Raw genomic sequence first — 12,442 nt, 5'->3', positions numbered from 1 at the left:
TGAGAAAAATATCCTTCACAGTGTCTTTGAGGATTATGGAGGGAAACATAGCTAGTTTGATTTCTGGTGTGCTGTATGCAAAATACACATGAGATTTGGTGATTTTTTGGGAACAAAAATGTAAAGTATCTCATTAATAATATTTTGCATTAATTATAGGTTGAAATGTGTATTTTAGATTTATTGGGTTAAATAAGTAAATTAATTTCCCCTATTTCTTTTTTAATGTGGCCACTAGAAAATGTTAAATTACATGTGTGCCTTGCATTGTATTTCTGCTGGGTAGCACTGCTCTGTATTTTAGGGGACTGAAGCCACAGGAAATCAGATAGAGCATTCAATTTCTTTTAATCACTATTTAGAATCTTCCTTCCTGAATCTCCAAAGTACGATTTTTCTTTTACCGTTTTTTTGAGCATCAGCTATTTGCCAGGGTACTTTATAAATGTTATTTCTAATTGTCATAACAAACTTCACACAGATGTTAGTATACTGATTTTTCAGAGGAAAAAACTGCTGCTTACAAAGAGTAACTATACATCATAAAAGATACTATTTCTGGCATATTTACTATATGCCAGGCATAAATGTGTTATATATGAGAATATGTACTATGCCAGTTTTGCACATGAGCAGAATGTGGTTTAAAAGAGGCCAGGCTATTTGTCCAAGCCCTGTGCTAGGTTCCAACTGGGGCTGACTCCAGAGTCCCTGCTCGTTCCACCACCTACACTAATAAGCAAGTCTATATTGTTTTCTGAGCATTATTATTTAATAAACTGAAATACAAGGAGATAACGTGACTGACTTTTATTTTATCAAATATGTGGTGATCCTTGGTTTGTCAGTGCTTGAGGTGGGACCGTATCGCCCCTCTTTCACTACTTATCGCATAGCATGTGCCATTTGAGACCCCAAACAAGTGTTTTTGCCTTAGCATTCCCCTTGGCTGGAGTAAATGCAGATGAAAGGCTCGTTCTGGCCTCACCCTCATCCTTCACCCCAGGGCAGCTGTTGCAGGTGTTCAGTCGTTCTGGAACACGGTACCGCTATGTGCTGGCAATAGCAGCCGTCGGGGAAAACGCACCTATTTGTAAACTAGCATGACTAACTAGCATCCTCTGGATGATGAGTAATCGAGGGCCAAGTACTTGGATGACTTATCTACCTTCGGGGCCTCTGGTTACGGTGGTGGTATGAGCACCTGCGTTTGTGCTTGCAGGGGGTGAAGACATCAGGAAAGTAGCCTTCCCCCTAATCTGGATAGGCTGGTCGAGGAATCAGAAAATTGATCAATTAAAAAAAAAATGCCTCTTCATTGTGGACCCAAGTGGGTGCAGCAAAACCTATCATTCCATAATACTATACAGAATACAAGGAGAATGAGTAATAGCATATGTTACGTGAATAGCTGCCATGAGCTAGCCTTCGTGCCAGATGCTTTCCAGGTATTATCTCTCATCCTCACTGGAACCTGGAAACTTAAGTGCTGCTATCTGTAGGTGAGGAAAGTAGGATTTCTAGGCCGAAGACACCAGATAGCCTCAGAATGGAGTTTCCAGCCTATTTTGGCTCGTGGAACTGTTTTTGTTTTTATAGTGCAATTGATTTTACCAAAAAGGGAAACTTTGGAAAAGTAGTAATTTTAATGGATGTTTATTGTTTTTACCTTTGCTTCTGGAAGCATAATGCCATTGTTATAACTATCTGAAAATCAGAGAACAAACTACCTGCATTGCTTTGTGGATATGAAAGAAACTTCAAAGAAAATCTAGTTTATTTTCCCCTCTGTATTAAATTGTGATATTTGTATTTCACTCACCTTAACTGTGTAACAAGTGAACAAATTAAATCTCAGTCCCCCATTCCCACCCGCTTTAGTTTTTATTTTGCAAAAATATACCCTGCTAAAAGGATATTGACTTTCACTATATTTTGAATTTTTTTTTCTTACATAGGAGGAAATTGGCAAATCGAAGCAAAACTTGGTGGGGGGGGGTAGACGCTGTTTAGAATAAAATGCATAGAAGGAGTTAAATAATAACATTCTTAAAATAGCATTGATAAGTAGCCACATGATAAATTGAAGACAGATTGTTATGTTTTAAAATGGGAGGCTATTCCACAGATAGCATCAAACTAAGCAACTTTAAAAGATATGAAACTCACAAATGTTGAAATACTGCAGTAAAATTACATTTGGGAATTCAAAATAAATCCTTTGGCAGATATCTAAACCCCAAAAGTGGCAATTACAACATATGAAGAACAAATGTGGGCCTTACTATGTTTTTAATACAGCATAAATTAAATTATTTCTAATGTGAGTTGTTTAATACTATAAAATTTGCTTTTCCTAAGGGTTGGAAAATGCAGTTAGCATTGTACACATGTAAATATTATTTACTATAAAAGAGGAGACTTTGGAGCCAAGTTGCTGAGGTTTCTAGAGAGGTTATGTTGTATCAGCAGAAATAAAATCTCCATTTATCTGCCACTGCAGAGACCACTGTAACATCAAGGGAAGGGCTTGGGAGTTGGGCCTGGTTTTGAACACTTACCTTTATACTTTCCAGCTGTATCATCAGTGACACATCACTTACCCTCTCTGAACCTTAATTGAAGGGAAAAATGGGTACAGTACAACAACCTTGTTGTCAGGAGGATTAAGTTAAATAATGTAAATGAAACTCCTAATAGTAGAAATATGAAAATAAAAAATATTAGTTTTTCTTTGTTTTTGATCAATTTACCCAAGAAAGTAAATTAATATGGAGGTTAAATTTTCTAAAGTGATCTTCTTATATTTCTCATTTTGAATAAATTCCTGGAATAATTTAAGATATACAGATGGTTGGAATTATTCACTATTTAAAGGATTTCCAGAATGTTTCTCTGAAAAGTAATATTTAGGGATATATAATGTTCTTGCCAACTGATTGTCAAATCAGTTATATAGTGGTCTGTATTTGTATAAAAATGCTTTGTATTTTTTTAAAGATTTTATTTATTTATTTGACAGAGAGAGAGGCAGCGAGAGAGGGAACACAAGCAGGGGAAGTGGGAGAGGGAGAAACAGGCTTCCCGCTGAGCAGGGAGCCTGATGTGGGGATCAATCCCAGAACGCTGGGATCATGACCTGAGCCCAAGGCAGACGCTTAACAGCTGAGCCACCCAGGTGCCCCCAAAAAAGCTTTGTATTTTTAACTCGTGTTCTTTAATCAATCATGTATTTATAGCTTGTTCCATAACTAAATTATAAGCTACTCGAGGTCAGGGATTTCTATTATTCTTTTCTAATAAGTGCTTGGTTTACAAGCAAACTCATTAATTATTTCTACTGGGAAAATAAAGTAAAAATATGTCTTGGACACATGCTTTAAACTCTGTCTTCTAAAGAAAATCTTTAAATGTTTACTTCTCTTTAATAAATCTCCACTGCTCGAGAAATTGAATGCCAACCTGATTGAAGACCATCTGGAATATGGATCCATAATGGCCTTTCACACATTCTGTGTCACAATTCCTATAAACATACTCTGTTTGCTTGCAGAGAAGACGGCATACTGCTCAAACGCTGTGCTCCATTGCTCCATGCTGTTGACTCTTTACTCCGATTCCTCCTCTTCAAGAAGTATCCTATCCTGTTGCTACCTTTGAAACTCTACCTCCTTCTTCCAAGCACATCCCAAACTTGGATATTGTCTTCTCTACTTCTCTCTATTCTCTGAAACCTTTACCCACTTTGGCTTTATCTCTCCTACAGAACTTATAGATCACAGGGACCTAGAACAGACCTTAGAAATAACTATTATACACTTTGCATCCCTAGCTGTCTGCAAATACCTCTGTCATAATGCTTATCAGATGACATTGGACCTCCTTGCTGGTTCTCCAGTGCATCCACTATTCAAGGGGTTCCTGGATGTCCTCCATTGCCGTACACACAGAGCCTCACAAAGTGCCTGACAAACAGAAGACACTCAATAAATGATTGTGGAGTGAGTGAGCGTATCATCTGATTGTTGAATAACTCTCAAAATCAATTTCTTGTGAACATGCCTCTTTTAAATAGAGCTAAATGTAAAATGTCTCATGCTAGATCTGCGTGCTTCCTAAAAATGCAAAAAATTCTTTTGTTGTTATCTTTTTTGTTCCTCTTAAAAATGCAAAGACAATTTAGCTAATTACCCCATAAGCCTACCTTCTTCCCTTAACAATTTTTGCCCTTGCATCTATCAATGGGTGCAAAAAAAAAAAAAAAAAAGTGTATGGGGGTGAATGGGCTGGGTGAAGCTTACATTTAGGAGAGCATCATCAAAAGCAATACGACCAGTCAAAAATCCCTGCTTATATATGCCTAGAAAAGTAAAATAAAAAGAAAATTCTCTTTGGATGGTTGGACTTTTCTTGCTTTTGTTGTTGTTATTGTTGGTCTACAGAAACACAAAAAGTGTCAGTCTATATACTCTCAATTTTCTAACAATGAAGAGATTCTATTTTGTCATAAGAAAATTGCAAGGCTTTTATTTTGCTTTAAGAGGTGATTAACAAGTAAAATCTAGAAGACTTGATAGTTGACTGAATATTAGGAGATAATACCATACACAGAAGAATCTAGAGTGAATCTCAGCCATCATCAATTAACAGATTCCTATTTAATTATGTTTTCAGTTTTAGGTCAGATCTGATATTCAAATTTAGGGTATTTTATCTGTTTGTTTTATAGGATTTAATTTTGAATTTCTGTGTAATATCTTATTTACATGAATTATAGCCTTTGGTGATAATCATTACAGCAAATTTCATGTTATACAATAGGTATATTTCTGTGTTAAAATATTTTTGCAAATAAAATCATTTTAATGTGAATGAGAGCACTCTTTAATTCTGGGAGAGAAAACTTATGAAGTATTTTGTAATATTAATAGTTAACACTTTTACTTATCTGTAAAGCAAATGTAGGTTTTCATTGATTGTAATTTATTCCAGAAGGAGGCTCTAAGTGTGGTAAAATTAGATTCTATTTGAAATTATTTTATTGCTGATATAATTCATTATGAACAAAGAGAGAACATTTCTTATATAATCAACATAAATTCTGAAAGCTAATTTTCAATATTGTGGTGAATTTTTGATCTGTTAATTCTGTCTTCTGGTAAGTTCTCTGCCTACTACTACCTACTATTGCAATTTCTTCATTCCTCTTCCCAATATCCTCTTTTCAGAACTGTGGTCTAAAATGAAAAGGTATAAATTGTGAATTCATCACAGAGCTTCCATCAACGCTTTTTGAAGAATATAGCTATTGTCATTGTGTCGCACAGTTGACACAGAAACTAGAAATTAAGAAAAAAAGACACAGTCCTTGCTTCTTGAGGGAATAAATAAAGGGAGACATGGCATGTCAGGTGGTAAAAATAAGTGCTGCAGTGAAATCAAAAGCAGGATAAAAGGTATGGGGCTTGCTGGTGTGGTTGAGGATTGGTATTTGTATAGGGAGGTCAAAAAAAGCCTCACTGATAAGGTGACATTTGAGCAGAAACCTGAAAGAAATTAAGGAGCAAGCCTTGTAGGCATCTGGAGAAAAGAGTTCCACACTGAGGGATTAACAAGAGCAAATGCCCTGATGCGGGCGCATATTTGCAGTGTTCTTGCTCACAGATTTGGAATCGGGGTGTACAGCTGGAGTGGACTGAATGGAAGAGTGGGAGATGAGGTTAGAAAAGGTGATCCATGTGGCCAGAACATGCAGGGTCTGGTTGGCTTATGTAATGACTGACTTTTTGTCATTGTCCCTGAGTGTCAGCAGAGAAGTACCATGTGATCTGACTCACGTTTTAAATGAGTTGCTCTGCTGCTTTTTCAGAATGGATTGCTGGGGAGCAACGATGGAAATAGGGATAGTAATTAAGAAGCTATTTCAATAATCCTGCTGAGTGAGAGATGATGATGGCTCAGATCAAAGTGGTGGAAGTAGCAGTGGTAAGAAATACTCTGCATACATTTTGAAAATAGGATCAGTAAGATTTGATAAACAAAAGACGAGGAAAGTCAGTCTCCTCCTTGGCCTGAGAAATTGGAGGAAGGGGCTTGCCATTTACTGAGAAGATTAGGGAAGAGGAAAGACTTGTTTGGGGGGATGATAAGAATCAAGCATTCATTTTTGGATATGTTTAGCTTGAGATTCCAATTAGATTTCCAGCTAAAAATGTCAAGTAAGCAATTAAATATATGGATTTGGAGTCTAGAGGAGAGGTCAGAGCTGGACACACACATTTGAGAGATACCAGCATGCAGATGGACTTAAAGTTGTGAAACTAGAACAGACTATTAAGTGACCAGTTGATCAAAGAGAGATAAAAGAATGAAAATTTCAACATGGCTTTCCAATGTTTAGAGGGCAGACAAGGAGGAGCAGCCAGGGAGGATGGCATTCTGGCAGCCAGGTGAAGAAAGTGTTTCAAAAAGGCAATGGTAATCAAGTGTATCAAGTGCTGTTGAGTAAGATAAGAATGGAGTGTTAATTATTGGTTACAGCAGTGGGGATTCATTTTTAACCTGACAAGAGTTACTTTTGTAGAGCGGTAAGAATGATTGGAGTGAATTGCGAAGTTAATGGAAGGATTGGTATTAGAGATGGGAGAGAAGGAGCAACTCTTCTGAGTAAACTCCTATAAAGTGAAGCAGAAAAATGAGACAGTAAATAGATATTTTTAGAGGAGGGATTATTATATGTTTGGTTGATGATGAGGATGATCCCACAGAGAGAGGAACATTGATGAACCTGGAGTGAAAAGAGAATTGTTGGAGTAATATACTTGAGTAGGCAAGAAGTGATGGTTGTACCTTGAAGGAGGAATCAGAGGGCTCGCCTTCAACAGGGTTGTGAGGAGATCGTCCACAATAACAAGAGAGAAACTGAGTGTGTGGGTACAAAGGCTCGTTGGTTGGCAGATATGCCAGAGGGAGGTTATGAGATTGGAAACAAGGTTATCAGCACAAGGTAAGACCTGAGAGGGAAGTGTTGGAGTTTGAGGAGGGAGGTGAAACTCTACATCTAGGTGGAAGTGAGGTGGAATGGACTAAGGAAATGATTTAGTATTTCTAGGCAGCATTGAGGACCTGCTAATTTGCATCAGTAATAGCTACCTATTTACCAAAATCCATGTTCTCTTCTAGGTCACACAACTGACATTTCCCAAACTCCTTTAAAATTAAGTGTGGCCTGGAATGTGAGCGGAAGTGATGTGTTCCACTTCCAGGCCCAGCTTCAACAGGCCTGCCATGAGCACTCCATTCTATTTTCCCCTCTGGCTAGCAGAATGGAGATAAATCCCAGAATGACCTTAGAGGTCACAGATTGAAGAGAGCAAAACCTTTGTCAGCCTGGAACACCAAATGGAGGGTAGGCTTGCACCACTGACCTGTCCCTTAACCAATATTGTTACCTGAGCAAAAAAAAAAAAAAAAAAATCAACTTCTGCTATGCTTGTGACATTATACATTTTGGGAGAGGGGGTAGGGAGGTTCATGTCCTAGATAGGGAAGAGCTAACTAATTGATGTGTTTCCATGTTTTATTCGCTGATCTTTTTAAAATTCTTTTCTTTAGATTCCTTTCAAATTAATTTCTAAAACTATCTCAAAAATAATTGAAAATGTTGTAGAAGTGTTTATAAATAAAAACACCTAATACAAAGAACATATTACATTACAAAATACATTTATAATTTATATGTATTTATATTTCACATACTTATTTGCTTGTTTGTTTATACTTAGGTATTGGTTTCCTAGGGCTGCCATAATAATGTAATACAAACTGGATGGTTTAAATAGCAGTTTTATTATCTTACCGTTTTGGAGGCTAGAGATCTGAGATTAAAATGTCCGCAGCATTTGTTCCTTCTGAAGGCCATGGAGAGAATCTGTTCCATTTCTCCCTGCTTCCAGGGGTTTCCTGGCAATCTTCTGCATTCTTTGGCTTACAGACACATCACTTCAGTCTCTGCTTTCATCTTCATATGGTGTTCTCCTTGTGTGCATGTCTCTATATTCAAATTTCTCCATTTTATGAGGACACCAATCATACTGGATTAGGGCCTATGTTAATGATTTCATCCTAACTTGATTGCCTCTGTAAAGACCCCATCTTCAGATGAGATTGCATTTGAATGCGCTAAGAGTTAGTATTCCAATGCATGTTTTTTGGGGAGACACAATTCAACCCATAACAGTAGTATACTAGGAGATCCAATAGCAGAAGTGAGGGAACGTGGGTTCTTGAATCTCCTGGAATTAGGTTGGAATCCCAGCCCCACCACTCACTCTCTTTATTACGGAATCCCAGGTATTTCAACTCTCTGAGCCACAGTTTCTTCTTTTGTAAAATCAGTGTAGGGACAACAACTTTATTAGGTTTTTATAAGGGTTAAATAAAATATTAGGCACGTATTAAGCACTCGGTAGCTATTACTCAGATAATTATTACTCAAATAATTATGATACAGCTCACAGCAAATAATTGTTATGATCCAAGTGTACAATACTCTACTGCTGCTATGGAAATATTATAGAGTTAAGGAATGATCTTAATATCTCCTCAAAAAAAAAAATCCAGGTAACCTAAGGTGTCTTAATTAAATTACCATTAATGTCATTGTTTCAATGTAATTTTGACTATGCGACTCACAATCTCAATGCATCCTTTATTAATTGACACCTGTACTTGAATGCTTGTCCTTAACTGAGTTTTATTTGATACGAAATGATAGATATATCATGGGATTAGCTACTTACTTCAAAGTCATGTTCTTTCATGATGTGGGTGTTGAAATGAATCAGTTGTTTGCAGTTTAAAAGCTAATGAACTACTCACGGGATTGAAAAGCTCCCCAAAAGTTTTGATTTCTGAAAGTGCCCATGCATCTGAGGGGCACACAACCAGCTCCTCTCCAGGTGTCACATTGTCCTTGAAATGGAGTGCTACCAGATTTCGTAGTATAAACACATGATTCTTTGATACTCAACCATTCTCTATTCAATCTCTTCCCAGAACAGTAGCTCTAAAAGCACGTTCATTTTCCTTTTTTTAATCTTTCTTTCTTTCTTTCTTTCTTTCTTTCTTTCTTTCTTTCTTTCTTTCTTTCTTTCTTTCTTTCTTTCTTTTTCTTTCTTATAACTTGTAAGGTTTATTAGTTTTCCCACCAGGATGAACTGAGCAGGAGACAGCTGCTGGGCTAATGGCAGGAACAGCTGGTTGTATTATTTCTTCAGTTACTGCATATACCTGTGTCTGTTCACCTACAACCCAACGAGTTTGATCTTTAGCCACAAATGCTAAATCAGAAACAGAATCAATGGAAAAGCAAAAGAAACGAAAGGAAAAAATGAAGTCTCTCCACTTGGAAATGGATGTGGGTAAGAGGAAATGGTGAAGTTTAGAAAGCAATTGTAATATCAAATGAATCAGGATATGATTATCAAGAGAAGCAAACAGAAAAGTGCTAGACAGTTAAAGGCAAATGAGTGTGTGGTCAGACATCTTACACTGTCTTTTGTCCAAGTGGATTAACGCACTGGCATACTGTAGCCCCTGGCAGCGTTTTTTTCCCCTTACATTTTTCACCTGTCACTATACAATTTGCTTCAGAGCTAGCTTTTGGAATTAACTTAAAATGGATTCTGGGGCTTCCAGTAAGGGACAAAAGAGAAAAAAAAAAAAACCCAGCTGACATGAAAGTCATCACAAATCATTCACGGCTGTAACTGTATTGCCTATGTCCCATTTTCTATTTACCAAGCTGAGTGCTAAGTACGTCCACGTCCATTCTACACATTTTCTTTATAAGGACCATAAAATGGTTGTTGAGCTATTAGCACTTGCTACAACTAGGGTTTCATTAAGGAAAATAGATACAGTACCTGGAGATGTCAGTCATAAAACTCCATTCAGAGTACAAACAGTGCTTAAAAGAGGCAGAAAGACAGCAAAAAGAGAAGATGGGGTATGGCCATTAGGCTGGAGTTAGAGGGGGAGAAGCAGAAAAGAACTGAAGCAGAAAATTAAATGGTCTGATACTGACTTTGAATAATAGCTCTTGGGTGACCCTGAATCTTACAACTGGAAGTGTGCACATATTAAAATTCTCCAGTTGTGATCAGTTTTCAGTGTGCAAAATATTTCCCCCTCTAAATGTGCTGTTAGGTGAGTGGGAAGAAGCCAGTCGTTTAAAAAACTCTTGGAGGCTCTGCATCCATTTTACATCCTTGTGAAGTCTGGTGATTTCCTCTCCTTTCATTAACTCCTCCAGAAACATTGGCCCTCATGTGGGTCCTTCACTCATCAGAATCTAATTATTGCCATCCATTTCGGGTCTGCTGCCCAGCCCTAGCGCTCAGAGATCACCACAGGGGAAATCAGGCCTGTGGAGGTATTTGTTAGCCCTGCCAGATACATCTCCACAGAAATGTTATTTCCCCCCACCCACCCCCATTTTTATTAACACTTCTTTTGTTTCAAAACTGCCCACCCTTTTCCATCTTCAATTATTTTCACCAATGATTTCCCACAAAGCAAACCCCATCTTAATTGTTGAACCTTAGTATTTGGGGTTTGATGCCTTACAATTACTTAATTCCTCTAATGGTAGTATTAAGATAAAAGCCCACAGTGTCTCTGACTTTTCTAATATTTTTGATGTAGGCATTGCCCAGTTATTATTTTTCTATTTAGAGGAAGAAATATTTTCCTGAAACAATTTCTCCTTAAGATGATTTTTGGAAAATAATTCAAGATACTAGAAGAGGGGAAATATACCTTTATAGAGAAGTACAGGAAGAAAGACCCTGAGGTGGATTTTTGCTTTTACATTTCTTGGGTCAGTACAGTCCGGCATGGTACTATTAACATCTAGTCCAAGTTATTTCTTTATTTTGATTTATTTTTAATCCAAGTTATTTCTGATGAACTAGAGATGCTATGTGCAAAACAACCAACTTGAAAAATTGTTTTATTTTAGTAATTTTCAAATATTTATCTCTTCCTATTTGATTATGCAGAATGCAAAGACAGTGATATTTTCTTTATATTGAGATTATGACATAAATAAGAAAAGGCTAAGCAAATGATTAAATTATAATATCCAAAAGAAAAATTTGTACTTTTTAAATCCTAAGAAGCCCAATTAATGTCTTTCTACTTCTCCTGCCTTCTTTCCTATGTTAGGTCTAGAACCACCACCTGTATGTCCTTCTCTCTTTCACAGATGAACTTCTAGGTCATGGAAATAGTGACTCAATCTCATAGCCCCTTTACAGTGCCTGGTTCTTTTGTCCCCGAGTGGTTTTAATTAATACCCACTGTACTGGTTTTCTGTTGCTGCTGTAACAAATTACCACAACCCTTTAAAGGCTTAAAACAACACAAATTTATTATCTTACAGATCTGGAGGTTAAAAGTCCAGCATGGGTCTCCCTGGGCTGGAATCCAAGTGTCAACAGGGCTGCATTCATTTTTGGAAGCTCTAGGGGAGAATCTGTTTCGTTGCTTTTTTTTTTTTTTTTTTTTTTTGACTTCTAGAGACTGTTCACATGCCTTGGTTCATGAACCCCTTTCATTTTCAAAGCCAGCAATGGTCAGTCAAGTCTTTGTCTGGTGCTGACATTTCTGCCTCAGTCTTCCCAGTTAAGGCCACTTGTGATAACATTGTGCACACTCAGGTAGTTCAGTATAATGACTACCCGGCCCGCTGGTTAGCAAACATAATTCCATCTGCAACCTTGATTTTTCCTTGCCATGTAGCATAACATATTTACAGATTCCAGGGGATAGGATGTGGATATTTGGGAAAGCCATTGTTCAGCCTACCATGCCCATCGTCTTAGAGGCCTGAAGTAAAAGAGAGATGATTTTAACTCTTGAGATTACTTTGGAAATTTCCAATTACATGAACCTGAGAACTATTTGAAGTTAGCTGCATTTTTTTTTTTTGAGATTTATTTATTTATTTTAGAGAGAGAGCATGAGCAGGAGGAGGGGCAGAGGGAGAGGGAGAGAGAGAAGACGACTCCCTGCTGAGTGTGGAGCCCTAGGCTGGGCTCCATCTCATGATTCTGAGATCAAGACCTGAGCTGAAATCAAAAGTCAGATGCTTAACTGACTGAGCTCCCCAGGTGTCCCATAAGGTTAACTTACGGTTATTCAAAATTTATCTTCAGTACAATATAAATTTATAAGTAGTTTCTGCTTTAGTTTCTTGTTTTTAATGATGTGTCATAATTTTGGATTGGAGACACATTGTGTTATAAGAGAAGGAATATGACCTTTGGGATCAAAAAGGCCAGTATTCAAATCCTAACTTCATAACTCAGTGAGTCTCTGTTTCCTCATTTTTACAATGGAGACAAAGATGTCTATCTTGAGTGCTGTGAAGAGGACA

This window comes from Ursus arctos, unplaced genomic scaffold, assembly GCF_023065955.2.
Source record: "Ursus arctos isolate Adak ecotype North America unplaced genomic scaffold, UrsArc2.0 scaffold_13, whole genome shotgun sequence".
In the NCBI taxonomy this organism is placed as follows: Eukaryota; Metazoa; Chordata; class Mammalia; order Carnivora; family Ursidae; genus Ursus; species Ursus arctos.
Note: the sequence above shows the minus strand (reverse complement) of the source record.